Below are 14,337 nucleotides of genomic sequence, written 5' to 3'. Positions count from 1 at the left end.
TAAAACAAGGAGAAAACAATTGACTTGACACTCCAATAACTGCAGGTGAGACTATATTGCTACTAAGATGAAAAGACCACTGATAGAATTTCTAGAGTTGAAGGACAGGGAAATGCAGAGATCGCAACTTACATTTAAACTCTACAACAACTATTTTATACGTTACATAATGCAATCTTTAAATAAAGCTCTTGTGCAGATGTGGCGAGCATTGCTATCAGCTGTATCCTCAGGTGCCTCTGGAAATTCACAAGCCAGCTGTTGGTTAAGATTTAATTGATATATCATTCAGCCTTTTTTTGTTATATGAGCTGTTTTCTGAGTACGTAAAATATGCATATGGAATAAATTCTTTGGGCCCCAAGTGGCATTTAAAAAATGTCAGTAGAAGACATTTTACATGACTTACCCAAGTCCTCTCCAGATGCACAGCGGTACAAATAGCAATCACACTGTCATTGAACATCCATGATTGCAAGGAAGCATTGCCAATCAGAAAGCCTAAACCTATTGTGAAGGCAGCGTCTGGACACTCACTTTCAAACAGGTTGTGATTGTTTTTTGGTAAGGAAAATACATTTTGGAAAAAAAAGATCAATATGCTTTGGATTAATATAGATTGCCTTTACCACCTTCTAAAAAAGGTTAGTTGTCTGGCTTTTTTTGGCTATGAAGTCCAACTATACCTAAAAATAAAATAGCAAATCAGGTGAGTATGTGAATAAAGGTAATTCAAGCAAATGGATTGGCAGAATATCTGTTTAATAGCCCAAATGTGCTTGCACACTGCATTTTAGCCAGTCTCCGATTTCAACCAATGTGAGGGAAAATCGGATTTGCTACAGTCAGGAGGAACAGCTTCATAATAGGACTTTGAATATATTAAGTTCTGTTCAAAAGGAAGTAATTATCATTTACACTATACATTATGATTGCCTTGTGTGATCTTGGATTTAGTTGGGCTTTAGGATTCTTGAATCAGTGACTGAAAACAAGTATAGGAGAGAGAACTGAAAGTGAAGTCACATATTACAGTAGAGGATTACTTGGAGATGATGCTGAAGAAGGGCTTCCTAGAGTTGCAGCTGCAGCAAAACTTCTCCTAGCTCCCTTACCAGCCCTTATACATTAAGCAAGGACTGAAATCTGTCTTATATAATACATACATATCTGCAGCTTCTGACCAATATTGGCAATATTATGTCCCTATATACTCTGCCTGACCATAAGGAAAGTCTCCAGGCCAATGGGGCAGTGTTATGATATAAGGTTGATTTAGTTGGTTGGGTTAAGCAACGATATGTGCCAAAAATTTATGTCAGCTGGCTACCTGAACGTACTGACCAGGGTTTTCTAGATTGTTTCTTTTCTGAAGGCACAGGCATATTCATTACAATGCCAGGATTCATCAGCTTAATTTGGGAAAGAAGGGTTCAATTAGACATTATTTTTATCACATGGATTAGCCACCACAGAGTCCAGACCTTAATTCCATTGAGAATTTATAGGATATATTGGGGAAGACTTTACACAGTGCTCCGAGTCTCCTATCATAAAAATTCTGTCAAAAATAATGAAATTCTGGATAGAAATAAATGTTGTAACATTGCATAAGCTTATTAAAATGATACCACAATGAATGAATGCTGTAATCAAAGTGGCCCAATGACATTTTAGAATACCTGTTTCTAACAGGCAGTATTTACCGTATTTTTCGGACCATAAGACGCACTTTTTTCCCCCCAGAAGTGGGGGGAAAAAGTCCCTGCGTCTTATTGTCCAAATGTAGCCTAAACATGTTTCCTTCTTACCTCTCATCTGTTCCTCTGTGCCCGGGCCGTCTTCTCCACAGTTTCCTCCTCTGCTTGAGCACGGGTAGTGCGTCTTATGGTCCGAAAAATACGGTATACAGACTAGTATGTGCAGTGATTTCAAGGGCCACAGTTGAGGCTCCATTAAGCTCATAATGAATTGAATTGCATGGTTCAATACATGATTGTGAGTGAGTTTCAGACAATTTCTTTATTAGAATTGATAAACAAATGTTTTTCAAACAAGGGATTTGCACCTGGATCTGCACAGTATTTGCACAGTAGATCTCAGGTTTTCTAGATAACATCGGATTGGGTATTCTAGGTTTAGGATAATCTGACAGGTTCCACCCCTTACAAGGCTGCATATCCCTTTACTTCTGAAAGCAATCTTTCATATTGGCCAGGAAGTCACTGAATTTCAGTACCATAAGTAATAATAGTTGTATATGGCTTTGGGCAAGGACACCAGGGACAGTTTTGCAATACAGAATTGTTGCTACATGATGAAGCTAAATGTAACCACATGAGTTTGTGATTGCGTAAATGTTTTTTCTCATAACTGAAACTTGGTGTAGCAGATTCACTCAGACAGTCACAAGCCTCTTTCACAATATGCATATTTTCCAGCTCATATAATGCTACATCTCCCTGGCTCTGGGGTGATGGGACGGAATATCCTCAAGCTTAATATGCTGCTTATCTGTCAAAGCAAACTATCTCAAAGGCATACTGTAGTGTGTATCCTTCTCAAAATAGCTCATATACTGTCTCCATATGTCTTGGCTGATGTTATATCTAAAATACTGAAATGTTCTTTTTAAGTTTACTTTTTGCGTGATAAATGATAGGAAATTAGGACACACATCTAACTTTAAAGCATTTCTTCATCCAAAGATGAATGTCAGTAGGTATGGTCCCAGGTTGAATCACTGATCTCTAAAACAATTGATGGCCATATATAGAGCAAAAACATCTGCGTAACAGAAGACACCTATGGTGGTGCACACACCAACTGCAGGTGGATTTATTTCATAATAAATGAACAAAGGATACAAAGCTGCCATAAGCCAGAAAGAAGCATCTGATTGTTAGCCAATTTTGCAATTCACATATTGGCATAATGGGGCCCTTTAGTAGTAATGAGTTCAAGGATCACTGGATGGTGGATCCCATTTTTTTTTTTTAAAAAGACCCTGTCTAGAAGGCGCTACTAATGTTTAAAAATGCAAGAGTTTTTTTTTTCTTCTTAATTTCTGGTAGTAGTAAGGGGGTGAGACCTTGTTGAGACCTTGTTATGTTTGTATTGCTGTTTATGTCCCTACTTTGCACTATCTGTCCTGGTGACCACCATCAAGAATCCAATATTTTAGAATTTTCACCAGAAGAGATGGAGTGAAAACTTTCACTGAGAAAAATGTTGAGTAACAAGTAAAATTCCTTTCTAAAATGATAATTTCCCTCATTCACAGGTGAAATTTGCTATTATTTTGTCCTGTCTCCGGGACAGCATGTGCAAGGTAATAGGTGAAACCTCCACAGAAGTAAATAGACAGGAAAACAATAACCTGGTAGGTGTTTAACTATTTATTTCTCTATATTAAACAAGCCAAAAATGTTTTGGATATACTCTAAACCTTGGATGTCATGAAGCACTCCAGAAGTTGCTGCCAACCAACACTTGGATGTTGGATGGCACGCAATAAGGTTTGAGTGATAGTTTGACCTCTAAAAGAAAGTTTGGTTCCACCTAATACAAGTATCAGCCAATAACCTCACAGATGAAAACTCAACAAATTGTTATAAAAGGTTATTCACTTATAGTTACATAGCAGCCAAAGACATATTTGGTAGCAGTGTACAGAAAACAGTTCACTTTAATGCTTATAATTTTATTTCAGACACTTAATAGCAGGGCCAATTGTCTAAAAGCCATGTTTATGTGGTTTTAGCTTTTAGCATCTTAAAGAGTCCAATATATTATAATCAATTTAAAGATGCTGTTTGTGCATTTGGTAAATTGAATTTGCATAAATTTCATTTACATGACAGAGCTGATAGTGTCACTCTTGCTTCTCTCGAGCATTTTCTGAGCAAAAATAGATTTTGGCCCTACACTGTATAAAATACTTTCTGGTTTTAGCGGTCACAAATGTGGATTTTTTCATCTCTGTTGTTTTATTGCTGTTTTCCTGGTCTTCTTCCATTTTTAACATCTCTACCTGGCTCTACGCCACTTCCTATTTAAAGAGACAGTTCCCTATTAGGCAATGCCAGTACACAGGACAAATAAATAAATAAAGAACTTTTAAAACTATTTTCCATAAAATGTATTTAATATTGAATGACTGTAAGTAGGCAGCACAGTAAAAGCTGTGAAGGCAACGCAGCCAGTAATGCACAGCATCTTTTATACCATCACCCCTTATTGAAATGGAAATAGAAGGGTATAATATGCCCTTTGCCTACCTTGATTTCTAAGTGGGACTTCTTACTCACTTTTGCACATTTTTAAAAGCTCTTTTAATTTTTGCACTTTGGAATGCTTATGCCTCCAGAAGCAAGAATAGTCACTTCATCAAATCAAAGGTTAGAAAAATAAATGCATAAGGATTATAAAATCAAATTGCAATTCACCTCCTTAAGAAATGCCTGGGCTTTGTTTACACTGGCCATGAAGTTGCTGTGCACTTACCACTTCCTCATGCCAGTGAACAACTGCTTTGCCGTGGGGGGAAGCTCATAGAAAATAAATAGGGTAGTGGTACCCGCTCCCTTTCACTATCTGTCAAATGTTCAGCCAATGAAGCCACGCAGGTCAAACCTGCCCTAATGTACTTTTTCAATACAAAAGAAAGCTAGGAATAGCATTCCATTTTAGGGTTGAATTGGTTTTAAATCAGAAAAACTGTTGTAGTCTTATGCTCTGTATCTTAGTACTGTACCTTTTTCTATAGCTACAGACAGAAGGGAAAGGATGTTTCCGACCTTGCGTCATGGAAGGAACAATCTTAGAGGTTATTCCCACAAATATGTTATTATGCTTTTCAAGTCCTATTTCAGACACCTGAACCATTTTTAAAAAGCCAGTAATGTGAGGTTTAAGCTTTAGGAATCTTTTAAAGAATAAAAACCATTAGGATTATTTGAAAAAGTTTATATGTGAAAAACGGGCAGCACAGTGGCTCAAAGGTCAGCAGTCTGGCCTTTGCAGCGCTGAGTCTCAGGTTTGAATCTTGGCCAGGACATGATCTGCATGGAGTTTGCAGGTTCTCCCCATGTTTGCATGGATTCTCTCAACGTGCTCCGGTTTCCTCCCAAATTCAAAAGACAGTTAGGGTAATTGGCTTCACCTATATTAAGATTGTATTAAAAGACATATGACTATGGTGCGGACACTAGAATGTGAATATCTTTGAGGGACAGCTTTTGACATAACTATGGACTTTGTACAGCTCTGTGTTATATGTCTGCACTATATAAATATTGTGTAATAATGTAAATGTTTAACATCATTTTTTCACATAAATACCATTCACATGTTCGTTTTTTGGGGTCCAGATATCTCTTGCATTTTCTAGGACTTTATCCTCCTCTAGTCACATTTAGGTAGCCTCACACTGCAGATTATATTCTGATTTTATCTTTCATGCCTCATTTAATGCCTCCAAAAATGGAACTGCCAGTGGCAAGTGTGTCACCTTGCTTCATGAAAGCCACAGTTCCAGTTAAGGCTCATTACCACCAGAAGCATTGTCATGTCATATTCCAACACAAAATGTACAGGCATGAGAAATCAATTAATTTTATCTTTTATTCAATGCATTGCAGAATAATATATTAAAAAAATATTAGCTTAAAGATTCTGCACTTCATTATTTGAAGAAATTAAAAAAGTGTTCTTTAAAAGCTGGATATAATATTATGTGGATGCTGTTAAGAAGCCCATGTGCTATTGAACAAATCTCCCAAATATTTACTTCTATTTGGAAAATTTCTGCTAAATCCAAAAAAATGAACTAAGTGCTGAAAATATTTCTTAAAAGGCAATGCTAAAACCTTGCACACCTCTAACAGCAATATAAAACACAGCTATATGTCAGATGTGATTGAACGCAATACCATAAGATTATACAAAGCACTTTGAAAGCTTAAAACATGTTGGAGTAACTGGAAAATATTAGCAATTTGTCAAGATTAAATAGCAAGCTTTTCATAGTAACTAAACATGAATCAGGAATGCTTCAGCAGGATTGTTTAGATGTTAGTAATATTTCACAAGGTCTTGAAAAATAGCCTAAAATATTCTGTGTATGGAGCTGACTTCAGCCAACATAAAGCAAAGGAGCCGTGGAAGCCTATAAGGGCCATTAAACACCACACTGAATAGAGTCATTATGAAGGATTAAGGGTGTAAACACCTTTTATTCTTTTCAACCTACTTAAAGATGAAATATGTTAAAGTCTGATCTAAATGAATTCAGCGGTGACAAAATGTCAGTCAAAAATAGACTTTTTACATTTGATACTTGACACTGGGATAAAACTCCTATACCAAGATTTTTAACCTCACCTATTTTTTGATATACTAGACAGCAGGGTGGAACTGTCTGCAAATGTGGTGTGGTTTAAATAAAGTCGGCAGGGCCAAATAGACATGGTTAAACTGGTATGGTTAGGTCAGGGTCAGAATGGACAACTAGGGTCCACTAGAGAAGGTGAAGAGAGCCCAGAAAAATGCATAGCTTTCCTGGCATAAAGACATTTTCTGTAAGAGGGCACAAAAACAAATTTTGTGTGGCATACAGCTGAGCTTATTTCTGGTGTTCCTGTGGGTCAATCAGACCTTTGGTATAGGGACCTTGGGTACCCTGTTACAACTGCATGGACATGTCTACAATGCTGTGCTTCGGGTTGGAGCTTTAGACAGAAAAGCTTAGACATCTGACATCTACAAGAAGGCCGTTTAGAGCACCAAGTAACAAAAAAAAGGCCAGTGGCATAGCCTCCACAAAACAACCTGAAAACATGCTGATTATTTTTGTATATCCAAACTACAAATTGGCCATTTAATTGATTGTTTGAAAGCCTTCTAGAGAAAGTAGGAAAAATCCAATGTAAAAGCAGTCTGTAACTAATCACCAGGCAAAATACTGTAGTGTTTTACTTTTATTTTGTATATAGTAAGGAAGAGTTATTACCCTGACACTATTTTATGAAAAGAATATAAAATATTTACCCCGTTAACTACATTTAGGTCAATAAATATTTGGACAGAGACAACTTTTTTCTAATTTTGGTTCTGTACCTTACCACAATTAATTTTAAACGAAACAACTCCGATGCAGTTGAACTGCAGACTTTCAACTTTAATTCAGTGGGTTGAACAAAAAGATTGCATACATTTGAGGAACTAAACCCTTTTTTAACACAATCACTTCACTTCAGGGGTTTAAAAGTAATTAGACAAGCTAAAAAGCTAAAAATGAAATGTTCATTTCTAATACTTGGTTTAAAACCCTTGCTGGCTATGACAGCCTGTAGTCTTGAACTCATGGACATCACCAGATGCTGGGTTTCCTCCTTTTTAATGCTCTGCCAGGCCTTCACTGCAGCGGCTTTCAGTTTCTGTTTGTTTGTGGGCCTTTCTGTCCGAAGTTTAGTCTTTAACAAGTGTAATGCATGCTCAATTTGGTTCACATCAGTTGCCTGACTTGGCCATTCAGGAATATTTCACTTCTTTGCTTTAATAAACTCCTGGGTTGCTTTGGCTGTATGTTTTGAGTCATTGTCCATTTGTATTATGAAATGCCTCCCAATCAATGTGACTGCATTTAGCGGGATTTGAGCAGACAGTATGTCTCTGAACTCCTCAGAATTCATTCAGCTGCTTCTGTCCTGTGTGACATCATGGATAAACATTAGTGTCCCAGTGTCACTGGCAGCCATGCACGCCCAAGCTGTCACTCTGCCTACGCCATGTTTTACAGATGATGTGGTATGCTTTGGATCATGAGCTCTTCCACGCCTTCTCCATACTTTTATCTTGCCATCAGTCTGGTAAAGATTGATCTTGGTTTCATCTGTTCAAAGAATGAAGAAGAGAAAAGAAGAGTTTTTCCAGAACTGTGCTGGCTTTTTTGGATGTTTTTTTTTAGCCAAGTCCAATCTAGCCTTTCTTTTCTTGAGGCCTATGAGTGTCTTGCACCTTGCAGTGCACCCTCTGTATTTACTTTCATGCAGTCTTCTCTTTATGGTAGACTTGGATATCGATACGCCTACCTCCTGGAGAGTGTTGTTCACTTGGTTGGCTGTTGTGAAGGGGTTTCTCCTTACCATGGAAATTATTGTGCGGTCATCCACCACTGTTGTCTTCTGTGGACGTCCAGGTCTTTTGGCGTTGCTGAGTTCACCAGTGCTTTGTTTCTTTCTCATGATGTACCCAACTGTAGATTTTGCCACTCCTAACATTGTAGCAATTTCTCAGATGGGTTTTTTTCTGTAGCCTAAAGATGGCTTGTTTCACCTGCATGGAGAGCTTCATACAAGATACATACAAGAACCCCCCCCCCCCCCCCAAATCAACTCCAAGCCTTTTATCCGCTTATTTGATAATGACATAAAGAAGGAATTGCCCACACCCAATTACTTTTGAGCCCCTGAAATGAAGTGAGTTCCTCACATTTTTATGCAATCTTTTTGTTCAACCCACTCAATTAAAGCTGAAAGTCTGCAGTTCAACTGCATCTGAGATGTTTCATTTAAAATTAATTGTGGTAATGTACAGAACCAAAATTAGAAAAAAGTTGTCTTTGTCCAAATATTTATGGACCTAACTGTATGTATTTTGTTTGGGCATGATAGTTCATTGGCTAGTACTCTGTCCTTGCAGCATTAAGATGCAAGGTCCAATTTTGTATGTTATCCCCATTTATTTATGGGTTTCCTCCAGGCACTTTGGTTTCCTCCCAGACTTTGGCCTTGGACTGTTTCTTTCATGGGTATATTAGATAGGGAGCTTCTCTGAGAGACAGTTAGGGACATGACTACGAGCTGTAAAGTGCTGTGTATAATACTAGATAATATTACAAAGTTTGTGATAGTTTTAAGCGTTTTCTTCATCTTCTAAAAGAAAAATTGTTTTTATTATTACCTGTGACCCTTGGAAAAATAAACCTTACTTCTTGTCCTGGTGCCATCCTCCTTGGACAGAAACTATGTGGAAAATGCAACTATCATGCAGATTGTGAACGTTTAGCTAAAAACTCTGGTCAGCTGAGTAACAAAAGATACAAATTTGAAGGAATTGATAACTCAGCACTTTCATTATAAACGCTACGCTCACAGCAACCATACTGTCAGTGTGTGTTGAAACTGTTGGCGGTTGCTGATACCATTGCATAGGGTGAGATATTGTTATTGTTTATTGTGGGGATTTTTTTCTTGCAATAGTGCATGTACCCCATGGCAGTGCATGACCTCCTGTGCCTTAAAATGACCAGAAATTAAGAACAAGATGCCTCAATGGGGTTAACCCCCAAGTTCACAAATTTCAGGCAAGATTCATGAAACTCATGAGAACTGAACAAAAGAAATTTTGCCCATGCAGACGTCAGATGTCGCTGAAAACCAACTTTCCTGATTGTTTCCAGTTCACAGCCCTGTTCTGTTCAATGGATTAGGACAGTGGTACCCGGCCATGCTCTCCTTTATAGTAAAACACAGTAGTCGTTCCTATTCAGTTGTTTATCAATCCACTAGGGCTGTTGGGGTGCCACTGTATACACAATATGCTTTTACCCAAGGCGTGCACAACCATTTTTCTTTGGTGATAATCATCTGACGTATGTATGTAGCTTTAGTTGCTTAGTCGTACACATAGGAGTCAAGGGCAAATAGGCTAAATACCACTGAGTCTAGTACAACAACAAGAAGCATCACAAACAGATTGCATTGTGTAATATTATAAAATAGCTACATGTAGAACAGTAACTAAATTACCCGTACCCTTCAAAAACATATGTTTACTGGCGATATTCCTCAAACGCCACATAATCTCTGTTTGTGCTTTTAAGTTCAAATGTTTCACATAATCAGGATTGTATAAACACAAACTAAAGTTAGTGACCTTTGATTACATGTTTGGCGATACTACTGAGCCAATAATTTTTATTTAAGTGAACTCCAGAAAGACATTTGAGATCTCCAAAACAGATCAGCTAAATTTGTTATTACCGCTCCAGTTTCTCTGCTGCACAGTTTATCATGTAACGCAATTTGCCAAATGAAACACAGCAAAATTTCAGAGCACGGAAAGAAAAACAGTTGTCAATAAACCAAGTTTATCCTTGTTTTCACAGTGACTCTACACATCGATAACACCCATCAAACAACTGCTATATTGTTTGGCGCTACAAAAATAATAATATGATGGAGATAAAGTCGGAGTTTGTGTTAGTACATCAAAAATCCCCTTTTACAAGGTGAAAGGAAACACAGCTTGTAACACCAGAACACATGGTGCTGGCGTTTAACTATGTGAATGCATTGAGCAGACTTGGCAGATAAGTTTCATTATTATACATGTGCCAAAGGTAAGATAAACATGGAAAAACCTCTGAAGAAATAATGGACGAATAACAAGATTACATTGTAAATTAGAATAAAGCACAAAGAGAAATCAATGTTTACTAGTGAGGCATAAAATTAAAGATCCTCTTTGGTGACTGTTTAATTGGTCATCCCTACAATGTTTTTTTATTATTTATGTGACTAGGTCGCATACATGGAGGAAAGGTGGCTTTCCCATGAGGGGAAACAAAGCTGTGGACACCTCAAGTTGCAAATGACTGCATATAAGGAAAGAATAGGGGTGGTTGTAGATGGTTGATGACTACACATCAAAATCACCTCTTTGCTCATTCAGCTACCTTGAAGATGTCACAAATCTGATGTCCATCCATGTTCTACCTTCTGCACCTTTTTCAGTAATAAATTAAAATAAAGTTTCCTCAAGCCTAATGTATAATGCAGTCTACTAAAATTACTAGTGGAATAAATTTACTAGTCTGCTCATCTCTATTCCCCATTATATTGACATAAAAGCACTAGGGGGTGATTTTTATGGTTCTGTTTTTTTTTATTGAAGAAAAATATTATATCAAACAAAATAGTAATAAACTGTTACAAGAATACATATCACATTAATAAAGTAACAGTATAAAGTACAAATGTCCGTGTAAACATCTGGTTCAGATTAACAGTAGAAATCTAAGTAGTAGCGAAATAGAAAAAGGGTATGAGTTACCAAACCAGTCAAAATAAAGTCAAACATACAATAAACATAATTTTTAGGTTGAAGAACAAATAAAAGAAAGGAGTGTGGGAGGGATGAGGGGCATAAGGGAAGGGTAAGGGGTACACCATGTATATTGAAAACAGAGTATATTGGCACGTATCTAACCAGGGGTTAATGATCATCCTGGGGGGTGGTTTTTATTTGAGGTGCATATGAAGCCACTACTTTTTCTTAGGTTTATATAGGGGCATTCCCTGGTGGGGAAGCAAATACTGCCATTGAAACACATGGACCTGAAATATTCTCCACCAGGGAATGTTTCAGTAAATGTTGCATTCACTGGTTTTTGAATAGACCCCGTAGATTTGAGAAGAGTTACAACTACTATTATGTTTCCCTGCCTGTCCTGGAGATGCAACAGTAAAAGAGAAAAAAATGTTGCAAAATGGAAATGGAAATCTTGTCCTTGATAGTTGTTCTAGGAACAGGTGTTCCAACTGGAAGATTCTCTCTCATCACATCCCATTTCTCTGTTGACAACTGTAAAATTTTAAATTTCTTCTCACTTTCCTTCTTTCATTGACAATGATCACTGAGACAAATCAAGATGGTAATCACCAAGTCATTGTATGTTGGAGATTCAGACAATAATAAAAACCTGATATGGGTGGTAATCCTTCCCATTTAAGTTTGCCTTGGTTATCCAAATTTCCAAGCTTCCCCTTTCTGGTCTGATCCAGAGATTTATTCATTCAATTCCATACTGAAGCACAATGATGAGTAAATTTCCTAAGCTACCATTTACTTCTATGTAGAGGTACCCTGAGGAAGAATACATCAGCCACTAATCGAATGACTCATGAACTGTTACTAGTCATCTGTGATTCACAGCCTTTTGTAAATATTGGGAACTATCAATAAATTATGATTTCAAATAGAATACTTACCTTTTTACTTAATTTAGTAGACCAAAGCCAAAAGACTGGGCACTTGGGTCTTTTAGCTATAGTCCTTAACTTTTGTAATTTGATTAAGATCTATTGACTGCTATTTAGAACACATTTAGCTATGCGGATTGATGAGTCAAAGGTAAGACACACCTCCTAATGTTCATATAGCACAATATTTCTCTACCTTTTTACAACAGCGGAACCATTAAAAAAACATTCAGCCCTTCAGAGAACCCTTGCTATAATTACTATATCCACAGCTCACAGTATATTAGTGTGGTGATCAGTGGGAATAAGGTTTCTTACATGTAAATGGACTTACAGTTAGGCAAAAAGATCATTGGTGTCACTTAAACTGACCTGAGAGACACAAAGTGCTTATTGTTCAAGGAACCCCCAGCAACCTTCAGAGAAACCCTAGAGTACCATGGAATACTGATTGAAAAACACTGGTATAGCATTATGAAATTAACTAAAAGAAAAGACATTATTAAAGAAAGACATTCTACAAGTAGGCAGCTAGTGATTGACTAATAAATATATATATATATATATATATATATATATATATATATATATATATATAGATAAATAGATAACTAAAGTCCATCTTTACCTCCCTGGACCTGCAAAATATTAAAAAAATGAATAAATAAATAAATTTACAACATACCATGCCATTTTTGGGGAGTCTTCTGGCTAGTTGTGTGCTTTATGTGACCTTGTCCCATGTCAGCAGTGGGCACTAAGCAAAGCTCACATAATAAGCTACATAAAGGGCAGCAGCACTGTGAGCTTTGGCCTGCGCAATGCCCATTGTTCAATTAGGACGATGGATGCCATCATGGTGGATGGGCAGAAATGGACATGAAATTCTGCTTTCGGTCTAATAAACAGATATTGATATACAGGAACCACTCAAATTTATTTTTGGATTTCTTTATAAAAATCAGTGATTTCAGGTATGGTATGCTCCATGATTACAAATGTGTGTCTTATTCATGGCAAAATAACCTGCAGTACAAATTAACCCAAAAAGGATATGCGAGTATTAAATGGAATTAGTCGTAAAATAAAATATAAACCTCACTTGTCATATTATTTATGATGAGCACATTCTACTAGATTATATTACTAGAATTAAAAGATTAGTATTAAATATATTTTATCTGCACTTAAAAATCATATTGCCATTCAAATCTGTTTTATTTCTTATCATATTATTGTAGGAAATCTCTATATCAATGTTAAACTGCAATTATTTTCCACAGTTCGTCAATTTCTGATGTCTTCTGTTAAAGCCAATTACATTAACCTTAGTGGCTTTTCAAGTATAAATTTTCTTAAACCGTGCTAATAATCTTTCTATTCTAGTCCACTTATAATAAATGGACTCCCATCAAGAAAAATTATTTCATGTTCATACCACTAAAAATATGGCTATGGGGAAATTAAAATTTAAAGGTATCATTGTTCATTTAGAACTTTTGGAGGCTTCTTATATTCAGGTTTAATAATATAGTATAAATGATAATGCATTGCTCCTTTGGAAACCAGTTACCAATTTGGTATCATCAGGCAAATAAAAGTTGGTGGCTATTAGCAAAAAGGATTGCCCAACAGAGGGTGGTGTGAAGACCGGAAACCTTGGGAAAGTCAGAATAATATACTCTGCAGAGAGACAGTGTGACAGCAGTTTAGACTTTGCTTATAAAGTATTTTTTTCATGTCTAGTTATTTATTATCTAAATAAATATATATACAGGTTGACATCCAAAAATCCGGCAACCTTGGGACCTGAGGAGTGTCGGATGTTAGAAAATTCTGGATTTTTTTTTTTTATACTTACCTCCACACACAGGCCAGCCTTCCTCTCAAAGCACACGCAGACATCTGGCACAGTTCCAGGGAGCAGGCAGCAGGGCCGTCTCCACGTGTAGTTAGCGCAAAAAGCAAGACCTAACAGCTGTTTCTGTAGAACAGCGCTATCAAAACATTAGTGGCCAAACCGTGTACTGCAGTCCCTGTATTGTAAATGCGCTCCGAAATTCATGCCAAGAAACTGAGGGATCTAGATTATCAATGGCCGAATTTTGGATTGTCAACTTGTGTATATATATTTATATATATATATATATAATATATATATATATATATATATAATATATATATATATATATATATATATATATATTATTTATGAAGTATCAATTTATAATGCGGTGCTGTACAATTAATAGGAGCTGCAGATGACTAGCATGCAAAACAAGTGCACACT

Source organism: Pyxicephalus adspersus, chromosome 5, assembly GCF_032062135.1.
Source record: "Pyxicephalus adspersus chromosome 5, UCB_Pads_2.0, whole genome shotgun sequence".
Classification (NCBI taxonomy): Eukaryota; Metazoa; Chordata; class Amphibia; order Anura; family Pyxicephalidae; genus Pyxicephalus; species Pyxicephalus adspersus.
Note: the sequence above shows the minus strand (reverse complement) of the source record.